General features: G+C 43.6%; 1 protein-coding gene and 1 non-coding gene across 2 annotated transcripts in view; both read right to left on the reverse strand.

Moving 5' to 3' along the window:
* Positions 1–19796, reverse strand: part of JADE2 (jade family PHD finger 2) — a 1034250-nt gene that overhangs the window by 755597 nt on the left and 258857 nt on the right. The window lies entirely within an intron of this gene.
* Positions 9181–9299, reverse strand: LOC128665357 (5S ribosomal RNA). Its single transcript, XR_008403115.1, has one exon. It is a non-coding gene; the product is annotated as a 5S ribosomal RNA (ribosomal RNA).

Here is a 19796-nt window from a genome sequence, read left to right on the forward strand (position 1 = left end):
GTCCTTCTTAGAAGAAGGATTAGGACACAGAGAAGGAACAACAATTTCCTGATTGATATTCCTGTTAGAAACAACCTTAGGGAGGAACCCAGGTTTGGTACGCAAAACCACCTTATCAGCATGGAAAACAAGATAAGGCGGGTCACATTGTAATGCAGATAGTTCAGAAACTCATCGAGCTGAAGAGATAGCAACTAGAAACAGAACTTTCCAAGATAGAAGCTTAATATCTATGGAATGCATGGGTTCAAACGGAACCCCCTGAAGAACTTTAAGAACTAAATTGAGACTCCATGGCGGAGCAACAGGTTTAAACACAGGCTTAATTCTAACTAAAGCCTGACAAAAAGCCAGAACGTCTGGGACATCTGCCAGACGCTTGTGCAACAAAATAGACAAAGCAGATATCTGTCCCTTTAAGGAACTAGCGGACAATCCTTTCTCCAATCCTTCTTGGAGAAAAGACAAAATCCTAGTAATCCTGATCTTACTCCATGAGTAGCCTTTGGATTCAAATCAAAAAACAGAATTTATGTTTACCTGATAAATTACTTTCTCCAACGGTGTGTCCGGTCCACGGCGTCATCCTTACTTGTGGGATATTCTCTTCCCCAACAGGAAATGGCAAAGAGCCCAGCAAAGCTGGTAACATGATCCCTCCTAGGCTCCGCCTACCCCAGTCATTCGACCGACGTTAAGGAGGAATATTTGCATAGGAGAAACCATATGGTACCGTGGTGACTGTAGTTAAAGAAAATAAATTATCAGACCTGATTAAAAAAAAAAAAAAAACCAGGGCGGGCCGTGGACCGGACACACCGTTGGAGAAAGTAATTTATCTGGTAAACATAAATTCTGTTTTCTCCAACATAGGTGTGTCCGGTCCACGGCGTCATCCTTACTTGTGGGAACCAATACCAAAGCTTTAGGACACGGATGAAGGGAGGGAGCAAATCAGGTCACCTAAATGGAAGGCACCACGGCTTGCAAAACCTTTCTCCCAAAAATAGCCTCAGAAGAAGCAAAAGTATCAAACTTGTAAAATTTGGTAAAAGTGTGCAGTGAAGACCAAGTCGCTGCCCTACATATCTGATCAACAGAAGCCTCATTCTTGAAGGCCCATGTGGAAGCCACAGCCCTAGTGGAATGAGCTGTGATTCTTTCGGGAGGCTGCCGTCCGGCAGTCTCGTAAGCCAATCTGATGATGCTTTTAATCCAAAAAGAGAGAGAGGTAGAAGTTGCTTTTTGACCTCTCCTTTTACCGGAATAAACAACAAACAAGGAAGATGTTTGTCTAAAATCCTTTGTAGCATCTAAATAGAATTTTAGAGCGCGAACAACATCCAAATTGTGCAACAGACGTTCCTTCTTTGAAACTGGTTTCGGACACAGAGAAGGTACGATAATCTCCTGGTTAATGTTTTTGTTAGAAACAACTTTTGGAAGAAAACCAGGTTTAGTACGTAAAACCACCTTATCTGCATGAAACACCAGATAAGGAGGAGAACACTGCAGAGCAGATAATTCTGAAACTCTTCTGGCAGAAGAAATTGCAACTAAAAACAAAACTTTCCAAGATAATAACTTAATATCAACGGAATGCAAGGGTTCAAACGGAACCCCCTGAAGAACTGAAAGAACTAAATTGAGACTCCAAGGAGGAGTCAAAGGTTTGTAAACAGGCTTAATTCTAACCAGAGCCTGAACAAAGGCTTGAACATCTGGCACAGCAGCCAGTTTTTTGTGAAGTAACACCGACAAGGCAGAAATCTGTCCCTTCAGGGAACTTGCAGATAAACCCTTTTCCAATCCTTCTTGAAGGAAGGATAGAATCCTAGGAATCTTAACCTTGTCCCAAGGGAATCCTTTAGATTCACACCAACAGATATATTTTTTCCAAATTTTGTGGTAAATCTTTCTAGTTACAGGCTTTCTGGCCTGAACAAGAGTATCGATAACAGAATCTGAGAACCCTCGCTTCGATAAAATCAAGCGTTCAATCTCCAAGCAGTCAGCTGGAGTGAAACCAGATTCGGATGTTCGAACGGACCCTGAACAAGAAGGTCTCGTCTCAAAGGTAGCTTCCAAGGTGGAGCCGATGACATATTCACCAGATCTGCATACCAAGTCCTGCGTGGCCACGCAGGAGCTATCAAGATCACCGACGCCCTCTCCTGATTGATCCTGGCTACCAGCCTGGGGATGAGAGGAAACGGCGGGAACACATAAGCTAGTTTGAAGGTCCAAGGTGCTACTAGTGCATCCACTAGAGCCGCCTTGGGATCCCTGGATCTGGACCCGTAGCAAGGAACCTTGAAGTTCTGACGAGAGGCCATCAGATCCATGTCTGGAATGCCCCACAGCTGAGTGACTTGGGCAAAGATTTCCGGATGGAGTTCCCACTCCCCCGGATGCAATGTCTGACGACTCAGAAAGTCCGCTTCCCAATTTTCCACTCCTGGGATGTGGATAGCAGACAGGTGGCAGGAGTGAGACTCCGCCCATAGAATGATTTTGGTCACTTCTTCCATCGCTAGGGAACTCCTTGTTCCCCCCTGATGGTTGATGTACGCAACAGTTGTCATGTTGTCTGATTGAAACCGTATGAACTTGGCCCTCGCTAGCTGAGGCCAAGCCTTGAGAGCATTGAATATCGCTCTCAGTTCCAGAATGTTTATCGGTAGAAGAGATTCTTCCCGAGACCAAAGACCCTGAGCTTTCAGGGATCCCCAGACCGCGCCCCAGCCCATCAGACTGGCGTCGGTCGTGACAATGACCCACTCTGGTCTGCGGAATGTCATCCCTTGTGACAGGTTGTCCAGGGACAGCCACCAACGGAGTGAATCTCTGGTCCTCTGATTTACTTGTATCTTCGGAGACAAGTCTGTATAGTCCCCATTCCACTGACTGAGCATGCACAGTTGTAATGGTCTTAGATGAATGCGCGCAAAAGGAACTATGTCCATTGCCGCTACCATCAACCCGATCACTTCCATGCACTGAGCTATGGAAGGAAGAGGAACGGAATGAAGTATCCGACAAGAGTCTAGAAGTTTTGTTTTTCTGGCCTCTGTCAGAAAAATCCTCATTTCTAAGGAGTCTATTATTGTTCCCAAGAAGGGAACCCTTGTTGACGGGGATAGAGAACTCTTTTCCACGTTCACTTTCCATCCGTGAGATCTGAGAAAGGCCAGGACAATGTCCGTGTGAGCCTTTGCTTGAAGAAGGGACGACGCTTGAATCAGAATGTCGTCCAAGTAAGGTACTACAGCAATGCCCCTTGGTCTTAGCACAGCTAGAAGGGACCCTAGTACCTTTGTGAAAATCCTTGGAGCAGTGGCCAATCCGAAAGGAAGCGCCACGAACTGGTAATGTTTGTCCAGGAATGCGAACCTTAGGAACCGATGATGTTCCTTGTGGATAGGAATATGTAGATACGCATCCTTAAAATCCACCGTGGTCATGAATTGACCTTCCTGGATGGAAGGAAGAATAGTTCGAATGGTTTCCATCTTGAACGATGGAACCTTGAGAAACTTGTTTAAGATCTTGAGATCTAAGATTGGTCTGAACGTTCCCTCTTTTTTGGGAACTATGAACAGATTGGAGTAGAACCCCATCCCTTGTTCTCTTAATGGAACAGGATGAATCACTCCCATTTTTAACAGGTCTTCTACACAATGTAAGAATGCCTGTCTTTTTATGTGGTCTGAAGACAACTGAGACCTGTGGAACCTCCCCCTTGGGGGAAGTCCCTTGAATTCCAGAAGATAACCTTGGGAGACTATTTCTAGCGCCCAAGGATCCAGAACATCTCTTGCCCAAGCCTGAGCGAAGAGAGAGAGTCTGCCCCCCACCAGATCCGGTCCCGGATCGGGGGCCAACATTTCATGCTGTCTTGGTAGCAGTGGCAGGTTTCTTGGCCTGCTTTCCCTTGTTCCAGCCTTGCATTGGTCTCCAAGCTGGCTTGGCTTGAGAAGTATTACCCTCTTGCTTAGAGGACGTAGCACCTTGGGCTGGTCCGTTTCTACGAAAGGGACGAAAATTAGGTTTATTTTTGGCCTTGAAAGGCCGATCCTGAGGAAGGGCGTGGCCCTTACCCCCAGTGATATCAGAGATAATCTCTTTCAAGTCAGGGCCAAACAGCGTTTTCCCCTTGAAAGGAATGTTAAGTAGCTTGTTCTTGGAAGACGCATCAGCCGACCAAGATTTCAACCAAAGCGCTCTGCGCGCCACAATAGCAAACCCAGAATTCTTAGCCGCTAACCTAGCCAATTGCAAAGTGGCGTCTAGGGTGAAAGAATTAGCCAATTTGAGAGCATTGATTCTGTCCATAATCTCCTCCAAAGGAGGAGAATCACTATCGACCGCCTTTATCAGATCATCAAACCAGAAACATGCGGCTGTAGCGACAGGGACAATGCATGAAATAGGTTGTAGAAGGTAACCTTGCTGAACAAACATCTTTTTAAGCAAACCTTCTAATTTTTTATCCATAGGATCTTTGAAAGCACAACTATCCTCTATGGGTATAGTGGTGCGTTTGTTTAAAGTGGAAACCGCTCCCTCGACCTTGGGGACTGTCTGCCATAAGTCCTTTCTGGGGTCGACCATAGGAAACAATTTTTTAAATATGGGGGGAGGGACGAAAGGAATACCGGGCCTTTCCCATTCTTTATTAACAATGTCCGCCACCCGCTTGGGTATAGGAAAAGCTTCTGGGAGCCCCGGCACCTCTAGGAACTTGTCCATTTTACATAGTTTCTCTGGGATGACCAACTTGTCACAATCATCCAGAGTGGATAATACCTCCTTAAGCAGAATGCGGAGATGTTCCAACTTAAATTTAAATGCAATCACATCAGGTTCAGCCTGTTGAGAAATGTTCCCTGAATCAGTAATTTCTCCCTCAGACAAAACCTCCCTGGCCCCATCAGACTGGGTTAGGGGCCCTTCAGAAATATTATTATCAGCGTCGTCATGCTCTTCAGTATCTAAAACAGAGCAGCCGCGCTTACGCTGATAAGTGTTCATTTTGGCTAAAATGTTTTTGACAGAATTATCCATTACAGCCGTTAATTGTTGCATAGTAAGGAGTATTGGCGCGCTAGATGTACTAGGGGCCTCCTGAGTGGGCAAGACTCGTGTAGACGAAGGAGGGAATGATGCAGTACCATGCTTACTCCCCTCACTTGAGGAATCATCTTGGGCATCATTGTCATTTTCACATAAATCACATTTATTTAAATGAATAGGAATTCTGGCTTCCCCACATTCAGAACACAGTCTATCTGGTAGTTCAGACATGTTAAACAGGCATAAACTTGATAACAAAGTACAAAAAACGTTTTAAAATAAAACCGTTACTGTCACTTTAAATTTTAAACTGAACACACTTTATTACTGCAATTGCGAAAAAACATGAAGGAATTGTTCAAAATTCACCAAATTTTCACCACAGTGTCTTAAAGCCTTAAAAGTATTGCACACCAAATTTGGAAGCTTTAACCCATAAAATAACGGAACCGGAGCCGTTTTGAACTTTAACCCCTTTACAGTCCCTGGTATCTGCTTTGCTGAGACCCAACCAAGCCCAAAGGGGAATACGATACCAAATGACGCCTTCAGAAAGTCCTTTCTAAGTATCAGAGCTCCTCTCACATGCGACTGCATGCCATGCCTCTCAAAAACAAGTGCGCAACACCGGCGCGAAAATGAGGCTCTGCTTATGCTTTGGGAAAGCCCCTAAAGAATAAGGTGTTTAATACAGTGCCTGCCGATATCAATATATCAAAATACCCAGATAAAATGATTCCTCAAGGCTAAATATATGTTAATAATGAATCGATTTAGCCCAAATAAAGTCTACAGTCTTAATAAGCCCTTGTGAAGCCCTTATTTACGATCGTAATAAACATGGCTTACCGGATCCCATAGGGAAAATGACAGCTTCCAGCATTACATCGTCTTGTTAGAATGTGTCATACCTCAAGCAGCAAGAGACTGCACACTGTTCCCCCAACTGAAGTTAATTGCTCTCAACAGTCCTGTGTGGAACAGCCATGGATTTTAGTGACGGTTGCTAAAATCATTTTCCTCATACAAACAGAAATCTTCATCTCTTTTCTGTTTCTGAGTAAATAGTACATACCAGCACTATTTCAAAATAACAAACTCTTGATTGAATAATAAAAACTACAGTTAAACACTAAAAAACTCTAAGCCATCTCCGTGGAGATGTTGCCTGTACAACGGCAAAGAGAATGACTGGGGTAGGCGGAGCCTAGGAGGGATCATGTGACCAGCTTTGCTGGGCTCTTTGCCATTTCCTGTTGGGGAAGAGAATATCCCACAAGTAAGGATGACGCCGTGGACCGGACACACCTATGTTGGAGAAAAGATATTTACGCCATATCTTATGATAGATCTTCCTGGTGAAAGGCTTTCGAGCCTGAATCAAGGTATCTATGACCGACTCAGAGAAACCCCGCTTTGATAAAATCAAGCGTTCAATCTCCAAGCAGTCAGTTGCAGAGAAAACAGAATTTATGTTTACCTGATAAATTACTTTCTCCAACGGTGTGTCCGGTCCACGGCGTCATCCTTACTTGTGGGATATTCTCTTCCCCAACAGGAAATGGCAAAGAGCCCAGCAAAGCTGGTCACATGATCCCTCCTAGGCTCCGCCTACCCCAGTCATTCGACCGACGTTAAGGAGGAATATTTGCATAGGAGAAACCATATGATACCGTGGTGACTGTAGTTAAAGAAAATAAATTATCAGACCTGATTAAAAAACCAGGGCGGGCCGTGGGCCGGGCACACCGTTGGAGAAAGTAATTTATCAGGTAAACATAAATTCTGTTTTCTCCAACATAGGTGTGTCCGGTCCACGGCGTCATCCTTACTTGTGGGAACCAATACCAAAGCTTTAGGACACGGATGAAGGGAGGGAGCAAATCAGGTCACCTAAATGGAAGGCACCACGGCTTGCAAAACCTTTCTCCCAAAAAATAGCCTCAGAAGAAGCAAAAGTATCAAACTTGTAAAATTTGGTAAAAGTGTGCAGTGAAGACCCAGTCGCTGCCCTACATATCTGATCAACAGAAGCCTCGTTCTTCAAGGCCCATGTGGAAGCCACAGCCCTAGTGGAATGAGCTGTGATTCTTTCAGGAGGCTGCCGTCCGGCAGTCTCGTAAGCCAATCTGATGATGCTTTTAATCCAAAAAGAGAGAGAGGTAGAAGTTGCTTTTTGACCTCTCCTGTTACCAGAATAAACAACAAACAAGGAAGATGTTTGTCTAAAATCCTTTGTAGCATCTAAATAGAATTTTAGAGCGCGAACAACATCCAAATTGTGCAACAAACGTTCCTTCTTCGAAACTGGTTTCGGACACAAAGAAGGCACGACTATCTCCTGGTTAATGTTTTTGTTAGAAACAACTTTTGGAAGAAAACCAGGTTTAGTACGTAAAACCACCTTATCTGCATGGAACACCAGATAAGGAGGAGAACACTGCAGAGCAGATAATTCTGAAACTCTTCTAGCGGAAGAAATTGCAGCCAAAAACAAAACTTTCCAAGATAATAACTTAATATCAACGGAATGTAAGGGTTCAAACGGAACCCCCTGAAGAACTGAAAGAACTAAGTTGAGACTCCAAGGAGGAGTCAAAGGTTTGTAAACAGGCTTGATTCTAACCAGAGCCTGAACAAAGGCTTGAACATCTGGCACAGCTGCCAGCTCTTTGTGAAGTAACACAGACAAGGCAGAAATCTGTCCCTTCAAGGAACTTGCAGATAATCCTTTCTCCAATCCTTCTTGAAGAAAGGATAGAATCCTAGGAATCTTTACCTTGTCCCAAGGGAATCCTTTAGATTCACACCAACAGATATATTTTTTCCATATTTTGTGGTAAATTTTTCTAGTTACAGGCTTTCTGGCCTGAACAAGAGTATCAATAACAGAATCTGAGAACCCTCGCTTTGATAAGATCAAGCGTTCAATCTCCAAGCAGTCAGCTGGAGTAGGACCAGATTCGGATGTTCGAACGGACCTTGAACAAGAAGGTCTCGTCTCAAAGGTAGCTTCCATGGTGGAGCCGATGACATATTCACCAGATCTGCCTACCAAGTCCTGCGTGGTTACGCAGGAGCTATCAAGATCACCTACGCCCTCTCCTGATTGATCCTGGCTACCAGCCTGGGGATGAGAGGAAATGGCGGGAATACATAAGCCAGGTTGAAGGTCCAAGGTGCTACTAGTGCATCTACTAGAGTCGCCTTGGGATCCCTGGATCTGGACCCGTAGCAAGGAACCTTGAAGTTCTGACGAGAGGCCATCAGATCCATGTCTGGAATGCCCCACAGTTGAGTGATTTGGGCAAAGATTTCCGGATGGAGTTCCCACACCCCCGGATGCAATGTCTGACGAATCAGAAAATCCGCTTCCCAAGTTTCCACTCCTGGGATGTGGATTGCAGACAGGTGGCAGGAGCGAGTCTCCGCCCATTGAATGATTTTGGTCACTTCTTCCATCGCCAGGGAACTCCTTGTTCCCCCCTGATGGTTGATGTACGCAACAGTCGTCATGTTGTCTGATTGAAACCGTATGAACTTGGCCCTCGCTAGCTGAGGCCAAGCCTTGAGAGCATTGAATATCGCTCTCAGTTCCAGAATATTTATCGGTAGAAGAGATTCTTCCCGAGACCAAAGACCCTGAGCTTTCAGGGATCCCCAGACCGCGCCCCAGCCCATCAGACTGGCGTCGGTCGTGACAATGACCCACTCTGGTCTGCGGGAGGTCACCCCTTGCGACAGGTTGTCCAGGGACAGCCACCAACGGAGTGAGTCTCTGGTCCTCTGATTTACTTGTATCTTCGGAGACAAGTCTGTATAGTCCCCAGTCCACTGACTGAGCATACACAATTGAAATGGTCTTAGATGAATGCGCGCAAAAGGAACTATGTCCATTGCCGCTACCATCAAACCTATCACTTCCATGCACTGCGCTATGGAAGGAAGAGGAACGGAAGGAAGTATCCGACAAGAGTTTAGAAGTTTCGTTTTTCTGGTCTCTGTCAGAAAAATCCTCATTTCTAAGGAGTCTATTATTGTTCCCAAGAAGGGAACTCTTGTCGACGGAGATAGAGAACTCTTTTCCACGTTCACTTACCATCCGTGAGACAGCACCTGGTATTCCCAGGCGGTCTCCCATCCAAGTACTAACCAGGCCCGACCCTGCTTAGCTTCCGAAATCAGACGAGATCGGGCGCATTCAGGGTGGTGTGGCCGTAGGCTCCGAGAAAGGCCAGGACTATGTCCGTGTGAGCCTTTGCTTGAGGAAGGGACGACGCTTGAATCAGAATGTCGTCCAAGTAAGGTACTACAGCAATGCCCCTTGGTCTTAGCACCGCCAGAAGGGACCCTAGTACCTTTGTGAAAATCCTTGGAACAGTGGCTAATCCGAAAGGAAGCGCCACGAACTGGTAATGCTTGTCCAGGAATGCGAACCTTAGGAACCGATGATGTTCCTTGTGGACAGGAATATGTAGATACGCATCCTTTAAATCCACCGTGGTCAAGAATTGACCTTCCTGGATGGAAGGGTTGTTCGAATGGTTTCCATTTTGGACGATGGAACCTTGAGAAACTTGTTTAGGATCTTGAGATCTAAGATTGGTCTGAACGTTCCCTCTTTTTTGGGAACTACGAACAGATTGGAGTAGAACCCCATCCCTCGTTCTTTTAATGGAACAGGATGAATCACTTCCAGAAGATAACCTTGGAAGACTATTTCTAGCGCCCAAGGATCCAGAACATCTCTTGCCCAAGCCTGAGTGAAGAGAGAGAGTCTGCCCCCCACCAAATCCGGTCCCGGATCAGGGGCCCGCATCTCATGCTGTCTTGGGAGCAGTGGCAGGTTTCTTGGCCTGCTTTCCTTTGTTCCAGTCTTGCCTTGGTCTCCAGGCTGGATTGGCTTGAGAAGTATTACCCTCCTGCTTAGAGGACGTAGCACTTGGGGCTGGTCCGTTTCTGCGAAAGGGACGAAAATTAGGTTTATTTTTGGCCTTGAAAGACCTATTCTGAGGAAGGGCGTGGCCCTTGCCCCCAGTGATATCAGAGATAAACTCTTTCAAGTCAGGGCCAAACAGTGTTTTCCCCTTGAAAGGAATGTCAAACAATTTGTTCTTGGAAGACGCATCCGCTGACCAAGATTTTAACCAAAGCGCTCTGCGCGCCACAATAGCAAACCCAGAATTTTTCGCCGCTAACCTAGCCAATTGCAAGGTGGCGTCTAGGGTGAAAGAATTAGCCAATTTAAGAGCACGAATTCTGTCCATAATCTCCTTATAAGAAGAAGAATTACTAATAATCGCCTTTTCTAGCTCATCGCACCAGAAACACGCGGCTGTAGTGACAGGGACAATGCATGCAATTGGTTGTAGAAGGTAACCTTGCTGAACAAACATCTTTTTTAGCAAACCTTCTAATTTTTTATCCATAGGATCTTGGAAAGCACAACTATCTTCTATGGGTATAGTGGTGCGCTTGTTTAGAGTAGAAACCGCCCCCTCGACCTTGGGGACTGTCTGCCATAAGTCCTTTCTGGGGTCGACTATAGGAAACAATTTTTTAAATATGGGGGGAGGTACGAAAGGTACACCGGGCCTGTCCCATTCTTTATTAACAATGTACGCCACCCGCTTGAGTATAGGAAAAGCTTCGGGGGGCCCCGGGGCCTCTAGGAACTTGTCCATTTTACATAGTGTTTCTGGAATGACCAGATAATCACAATCATCCAAATTGGATAACACCTCCTTAAGCAGAGCGCGGAGATGTTCCAACTTAAATTTAAAAGTAATCACATCAGGTTCAGCTTGTTGAGAAATTTTTCCTGAATCTGAAATTTCTCCCTCAGACAAAACCTCCCTGGCCCCCTCAGACTGGTGTAGGGGCCCTTCAAAAACAATATCATCAGCGTCCTCATGCTCTTCAGTATTTTCTAAAACAGAGCAGTCGCGCTTTCGCTGATAAGTGGGCATAGTGGCTAAAATGTTTTGATAGAATTATCCATTACAGCCGTTAATTGTTGCATAGTAAGGAGTATTGGCGCGCTAGATGTACTAGGGGCCTCCTGTATGGGCAAAACTGGTGTAGACGAAGGAGGGGATGATGCAGTACCATGCTTACTCCCCTCACTTGAGGAATCATCTTGGGCATCATTTTTACTAAATTTTTTATGACATAAATCACATCTATTTAAATGAGAAGGAACCTTGGCTTCCCCACAGTCAGAACACAATCTACCTGGTAGTTCAGACATGTTAAACAGGCATAAACTTGATAACAAAGCACAAAAAACGTTTTAAAATAAAACCGTTACTGTCACTTTAAATTTTAAACTGAACACACTTTATTACTGCAATTGCGAAAAAGTATGAAGGAATTGTTCAAAATTCACCAAAATTTCACCACAGTGTCTTAAAGCCTTAAAAGTATTGCACACCAAATTTGGAAGCTTTAACCCTTAAAATAACGGAACCGGAGCCGTTTTTATATTTAACCCCTTTACAGTCCCTGGAATCTGCTTTGCTGAGACCCAACCAAGCCCAAAGGGGAATACGATACCAAATAATGCCTTCAGAAAGACTTTTCTATGTATCAGAGCTCCACACACATGCAGCTGCATGTCATGCTGTTCTCAAAAACAAGTGCGCCATACCGGCGCGAAAATGAGGCTCTGACTATGATTAGGGAAAGCCCCAATAGAATAAAGTGTCTAAAACAGTGCCTGCCGATATTATTTTACAAAAAATACCCAGATTAAATGATTCCTCAAGGCTAAATATGTGTAAATATGATCGATTTAGCCCAGAAAATGTCTACAGTCTTAATAAGCCCTTGTGAAGCCCTTATTTACTGTGTGAATAAAATGGCTTACCGGATCCCATAGGGAAAATGACAGCTTCCAGCATTACATCGTCTTGTTAGAATGTGTCATACCTCAAGCAGCAAAAGACTGCTCACTGTTCCCCCAACTGAAGTTAATTCCTCTCAACAGTCCTGTGTGGAACAGCCATGGATTTTAGTAACGGTTGCTAAAATCATTTTCCTCATACAAACAGAAATCTTCATCTCTTTTCTGTTTCAGAGTAAATAGTACATACCAGCACTATTTTAAAATAACAAACTCTTGATTGAATAATAAAAACTACAGTTAAACACTAAAAAACTCTAAGCCATCTCCGTGGAGATGTTGCCTGTACAACGGCAAAGAGAATGACTGGGGTAGGCGGAGCCTAGGAGGGATCATGTGACCAGCTTTGCTGGGCTCTTTGCCATTTCCTGTTGGGGAAGAGAATATCCCACAAGTAAGGATGACGCCGTGGACCGGACACACCTATGTTGGAGAAATTAGATTTGGATGCTTGAATGGACCTTGAATCAAAAGGTCCCGTCTCAGTGACAGAATCCATGGTGGCAGAGATGACATGTCCACCAGGTCTGCATACCAAGTCCTGCGTGGCCACGCAGGCGCTATCAAAATCACTGAAGCTCTCTCCTTTTTTATTCTGGCAATCAGACGCGGAAGGAGAGGGAATGGTGGAAACACATAAGCCAGGTTGAACGACCAGGGTACTGCTAGAGCATCTATCAGTACTGCCTGAGGATCCCTTGACCTGGATCCGTAACAAGGAAGTTTGGCGTTCTGACGAGACGCCATCAGATCCAATTCTGGTGTGCCCCATAGCTGAACCAGTTGAGCAAACACCTCCGGATGGAGCTCCCACTCCCCCGGATGAAAAGTCTGGCGACTTAGAAAATCTGCCTCCCAGTTCTCCACCCCTGGGATATAGATCGCTGATAGATGGCAAGAGTGAGTCTCTGCCCATCAGATTATCCTGGAAACTTCTATCATCGCCAAGGAACTCCTTGTTCCCCCCTGATGATTGATATAAGCTACAGTCGTGATGTTGTCCGGATGAAACCTGATGAATCTGGCCGAAGCCAGCTGAGGCCACGCCTGAAGAGCATTGAATATCACTCTTAATGCCAGAATATTTATCAGTAGGAGGGCCTCCTCCTGAGTCCACAAACCCTGTGCTTTCAGGGAATTCCAGACTGCACCCCAGCCCAGTAGGCTGGCGTCCATCGTCACAATAACCCACGCTGGCCTGCGGAAACACATTCCCCTGGACAGGTGATCCTGTGACAACCACCAAAGAAGACAGTCTCTGGTCTCTTGATCCAGATTTATCTGAGGAGATAAATCTGCATAATCCCCATTCCACTGTTTGAGCATGCATAGTTGCAGTGGTCTGAGATGCAAGCGAGCAAACGGAACTATGTCCATTGCCGCTACCATAAGTCCGATTACCTCCATACACTGAGCCACTGACGGCCGAGGAATGGAATGAAGAGCTCGGCAGGTGGTTAAAATCTTTGATTTCACACTAGAAGTACTTGGCGTCGCTTGTGCGGGCGTAACTGGTTGTGACACTTGGGGAGAACTAGATGGCGAAACCTGATTTACTTCTGTCTGAGAATCATTTAATGCCAAATTCTTATAAGTCAAAATATGCTGTTTGCAATTTATAGACATATCAGTACAATTGGGACACATTCTTAGAGGGGGTTCCACAATGGCTTCTAAACAAATTGAACAATGAGTTTCCTCAGTGTCAGACATGTTTAACAGGCTAGTAATGAAGCAAGCAAGCTTGGAAAACACTTTATTTAATGAAAAAAAACACAATTTGCAAAAACGGTACTGTACCTTTAAGAGAAAAAAAGGCATACACAAACTGCAAAACAGGTTAAAATTGCTTAAAAATTTCAGAAATTTTAACAGTACACCCACTAAGCTTTAGAAGGATTGCACCACAAGTAACAAAGCAATAGACCCCCAAATGAAAAAAACGGATTGATAAGTGTCTAAAACCGGTTAAAAACCCCTAAAGCACCTTGCCACAGCTCTGCTGTGGCCCTACCTGCCCTTAGGAAGAGATAATATGGGGTTTAAAGCTTCAATTAGTCCCTCAGAAGACTCTCAGGACCTCAGGAGAAGTTGCTTGCTGCTTGTAAATGTAGGCCCCACCCACCTCACTCGATGTTGCTGGGGCCTACACAAAACTAACAAACCCTGTCTGAAAGCCATGTGGGTTATAAACAACCCCAAAGAACCCTCAAGAAAATGTCCCATAAAACAGAAAACGTTACTCCCAGACACAAAAACGTTTGTCCCAAATTCACATAACAAACTGAGTGCCCACAAAAAATTAACCCTTTATGCAAGCTAGTAAAAACCTCTGATAACACTAGGATTACTGCTTACCCTTCCCCTAATGGGGACACTGTCAGCCTTTCTGAGTTAAAACAGTCTCTGCAGAAAATATGACTGAACATACCTCATTGCTGTATAGCAAGAAATCGTTCCTCACACTGAAGTTTTCCTGTACTCCTCAGCTCATGTGGGAACAGCAGTGGACCTTAGTTACAAATGCTAAGATCATCATCCTCCAGGCAGAAATCTTCATTTATGTCCTGCCTGAGAGCAAATAGTACAACACCGGTACCATTTAAAAATAACAAACACTTGATTGAAGATAAAATAAAACTAACAGTTTAACACCTCTTCTCTTTACTCTTCCTACTTAGAGCCAGCAAAGAGAATGACTGGGGGGTGGAGTTAAGGGGTGAGCTATATAGACAGCTCTGCTGTTGTGCTCTCTTTGCTACTTCCTGTCAGGAAGGACAATATCCCACAAGTTAGGATGAATCCGTGGATTCGGTACATCTTGCAAAAGAAATATAGATAATGCCTTTACTACCCACCCCCACCTTTGCACAACCAACATTGTTATATTAATATACTTTATAACATTGAAACCTCTAAATGTCTGCCTGTTTCTAAGCCATTAAAGACGACCTCTTATCACACGATTTTCATTTGCTTTTCACAACAGGGGAGTGCTAGTTCATGTAAGCCATATAGATAACATTGTGTTCACGCCCGTGGCTTGTGGCAGACATTGCATTTATGGACAATGCTTAGATACAAGGTAATCACAGAGGTAAAAAGTATATTAATATAATCATATTCGCTGGGCAAAACTGAGGAATGGGTAATAAAGGGATTATCTACCTTTATAAACAATAAAACTTCTGGGGTAGACTGTCCCTTTAAGTCCCTGAGTTACATCCCCCCCACTTATGTAAACATTTTACTGTAATTAAATCCTGTGTGTTCCCAATAAAGATGTGTTAGTCTGTTGTTCCCCACTTTATCCCAAGTGTTGCTGATATTTGTGGGGAAATTTAAGGTTTTTAACCTTCAGTGCTGTGGTTCTCTGGGGGATGTTTGGCACTACTAGTCGGGTGGTGCTAAAAAAAAAAGGCATTCTGCTGGAGGCCGAAGAGGTCTGGATCCCAAGCCCGGGGACCATTCCCCCGTTGTCCGCTACAACGCATACTAATCAGCAATTTTGTATGGATCACCTGGAGCTTTATTTTATGAAATATGTAAAAACTTTTTTTATAAGCAAATTATAAAATACACTTTTGCAAAATCCCATAATAAACATGTTTCTCTTATGATATAGCATCGGAGCCATGTATTTTTAGGGAAGTACTTGAATCATTACATACCCTTATAAATATGTGGAATATGTGGATGACATCAAAACACTATTGCGATTTTACTGTGGGAGATAAATCAAACAAACATTCTCACAAACATAAATAGTCTGAATTAAAATATTAAAATGTTATTACCATTGTTCAAAATGTACCAGCCTTAATGGTACAGAACATAATTATTACAGATAAAATTTCTGTTGAAGAAATATATTTTGTTATAGTTGTATAGAACCGGATAAAGATGGATTTCCCAAAGGTTAAGTGAACGCTGCCAGTGATATTAATGCTGAGTTTAATGAATTTTCGGTAAGATACAGTTTTGTCCCATGTATTTAATCTTCAGTGTCCTTTTGTACACAATATTTCAAGGCGCTCTTGGTTTTTCATTCATCTTATTAATCTATAGTTATACAGCTTATAATGTAAAAGGGTATGAAAGAAAATGGTTATGATCTGATTTTGCAATGTTCTAAGGGTAGTTAATGTATATTCATTAGCCAATATGTAGGGAATATGTGTTGTCAGTTATCATTTGCTTCACACTCTACAAGCAGAGAAACAATATATCCTACAGCAATGCTTCTAAAATAATGTTCTGTGATACCCGTGAGATCCAATTTGAGTATGTAGGGTTTCCACAAGAAAACTTTCCCCAGTGTATTTTATTTCTTTGAAAATTGGCAAACAAGAGTAAAAATTCAACAGCCATAGTTGTATAATCTGAAAGAACTGCCAACTAAAGACAGTGTGTTGTCTGGGTATAAGACTGAGATGATGCCCCTAATTCTACATCCACTATACCACAGTCAGCAGTCTCAAAAAATAACAGGTAATCTATTCTTACCTGATAAATTAATTTATTTCTTGGTACTGAGAGTCCTTGGGATTACATCACCTGGCAACCAAGGGGAGGCAAATACACCCTAAACCAGAGTTTCAAGTATCCCTCCTACTTCCCCTTCCCTCCCAGTATTTCTTATAAACGAGGATAGAAAGAAGTAAGAAAGATAATAGGGTACAGAGATGCAAACAAGGACTTCCACCACCAAAAAAGAAACAAAAATCATGGGTGGGCTTGTGGACTCTCACAATCAAGAAAGAAATTAATTATGTTTTCTTTCTAATGTTAGTGACTACTCTTGGGAATTAATACCCAAGCTGGAGAGTCAATGAAAAATGGGTGGGATAAAAGCAGAAAAGAGAAAAAGGCAGGCCTTCATTTATTAGAAACCACCAGCTGAAGAACCTTCCTGCCAAATGCTGCGTCAGGAGAGGCAAAAACATAAAAATTATAGAATCTGTTAAAGGCATGCAAAGACGACCAAGTAGTAGCCTTGCATATCTGTTCTACAGAAGCCTCTTTCTTAAAGGCCCAAAAAGTTGAAACTGAGTGAGTAGAATGAGTAGTAACTTTGTTAGGCGGTTGCTGAACTGCCTTCAAATAAGCCATACAGGTTAAACTCCTCAACTAAAAGGACAAGAATACTGAAATAAGCCTTCTGACCCTTCCGTTTACCAGCACACAGAACAAATAAACTGGAAGACTGATAAAATTAATTAGTAACTTGTAAATAGAATTTCAACGCTCTTACAATATCCAAATTTAGAAAAATTCTCTTTCAACAGAAACCACCTTTGACAAAAACCTGATGAATCCTGATGAAAGATCAAGTACTGAAGATCAGAGGAGAGAGATGAGATAATCCAGGAACTCTCCTTATCCTGATGAAAGATCAAGTACTGAAGATCAGAGGAGAGAGATGAGATAATCCAGGAACTCTCCTTGCAGAAGCGATTGCCAAAAAAAACAAAACCTTCCAAGACAATAATTTAATTTCCAATGAGTGCATTGGCTCAAATGGAGAAGATTGTAAAACTCTAAGAACCAAATTGAGATTCCAAGGGGGATAAATTGGCTTGACAACCAGTCTAATCCTAACAAGAGCCTAAACAAAAGATTGAATATGAGGCAAACAAGCTAACTTCCTATGCAACAGAACTGAAAGGGTAGAAATCTGACCCTTAATAGAACTGGCCGACAGGCCCTTATCTAAACCCACCTGCAGAAACTGTAAAATCCGAAAAATTCTGACTGAAAGCCAAGAAAACCCCCAATTTGAACACAATGAAAGATATACTTTCCAAACCTTGAAATAAATGGTCTAGTAACAGGTTTGCAAGCCAGAATTAAAGTATCAATTACTGATTTAGAAAAACCTCTCTAAACCAAAATCAAATGTTCAATCTCCACGCAGTTAAGTTGAGGGACTGAAGATTTTGATAAAAGAACGGAACCTGCACGAACAAGTCCTGACGTAGAGGAAGACACCATGGAGGAGCACTGGATATCCTGACCAGGTCTGCATACCAAGTCCAATGAGGCCATGCCAGATCCACTAATATCATCTGGACGCTCTCCTGCTTGAGATGAGCAACAACTCTAGGGAGAAGCACAATTGGAGGAAACAAGTAGACAAGATGATAATGCCATGTGTCAAAGCATCTGTTAAATCCACTTGTGGATCTCTCGCTCTGGAACCATAACAAGGCAGTTTGTGATTGAGCCGGGATTCCATCAGATCTATCTCTGGCCACCCCCAATGAACTATCCATTGATCGAATATCTCCTGAATGAGAGACCATTAACCTGGATGTAGAGTCTGGAGGTTCAAGTAATCCGCTTCTTAGTTGTACACCCCTGGGATGTGGATAGTTGAAATCAAACAATGATTCACTTCTGCCCATGACAAAATGCAAGATGCCTCCTTCATTGCAAGAAGGCTGTGGGTACCCCCTGATGATTTATGTATGCCATCACTGTGAAATTGTCTGATTGGAAACAAATTAAGGGAGTTGAGCAACGTAACGGCCATGACTGAAGAGCTTTGAAGATCAGTCTTCAGTTCTAGGACATTGATGGGTAGAACCACTTCATGTGCAGACAAGACACCCTGAGTTCTCAAGTTACCCCAAACCACTCCCCAACCAGACAGACTGGCGTCGGTAGTAATAATCTCCCAAGATAGATGTTGAAACCCCATGCCCTACAACACCGGTTCTGGGGACGTTCATCAAGAAAGAGATTGCCTGGTGGATTGGTCCAAGCAGATCACCTGACAAAGGTCAGAATGGTTCCCGTTCCACTGACTTAACATTCAGAGTTACAAAGGTTGCAAATGAAACCTCGCAAACTGCATCGCGTCATAAGCCACGACCATGAGACCAACAAACTCCATACTTTGAGCTACTGAAGGAGAAGGTAGGGACTGCAGCTGGCGACAGGCAAACTGAAGTTGTCACATCTTTTCATGTGACAACACTGAAGCAATGACACTTTGCTACAATGTAAAGTAGTGAGTGTATAGCCTGTATAACAGTGTAAATTTGCTGTCCCCTCAAAATAACTCAACACACAGCCATTAATGTCTAAACCATTGGCAACAAAAGTGAGTACACCCCTAAGTGAAAATGTTCAATTTGGGCCCAATTAGCCATTTTCCCTCCTTGGTGTCATGTGACTCGTTAGTGTTAAAAGGTCTCAGGTGTGTCTTGCCTACAGTCAAGCACGGTGGCAGGAGTGTCATGGTCTGGGCCTGCATGAGTGGTGCCAGCACTGCAGAGCTACAGTTCATTGAGGGAACCATGAATGCCAACATGTATTGTGACATACTGAAGCAGAGTATAATCCCCTCCCTTCGGAGACTGGGACGCAAGGCAGTATTACAACATGATAACGACCCCAAACACACCTCCAAGACGACCACTGCCTTGCTAAAGAAGCTGAGGGTAAAGGTGATGGACTGGCCAAGCATGTCTCCAGACCTAAACCCTATTGAGCATCTGTGGGGCATCCTCAAAAGGAAGGTGGGGGAGCACAAGGTCTCTAATATCCACCAGTTTTGTGATGTCGCCATGGAGAAGTCGAAGAGGACTCCAGTGGCAACCTGTGAAGCTCTGGTGAACTCCATGCCCAAGAGGGTTAAGGCAGGGCTGGAAAATAATGGTGGCCACACAAAATATTGACACTTTGGGCCCAATTTGGACATTTCCATTTAGGGGTGTACTCACTTTTGTTGCCAACGGTTTAGACATTAATGGCTGTGTGTTGAGTTATTTTGAGGGGACAGCAAATTGACACTGTTATACAGGCTGTA

Source organism: Bombina bombina, chromosome 6 (genome assembly GCF_027579735.1).
Source record: "Bombina bombina isolate aBomBom1 chromosome 6, aBomBom1.pri, whole genome shotgun sequence".
Lineage (NCBI taxonomy): Eukaryota > Metazoa > Chordata > Amphibia > Anura > Bombinatoridae > Bombina > Bombina bombina.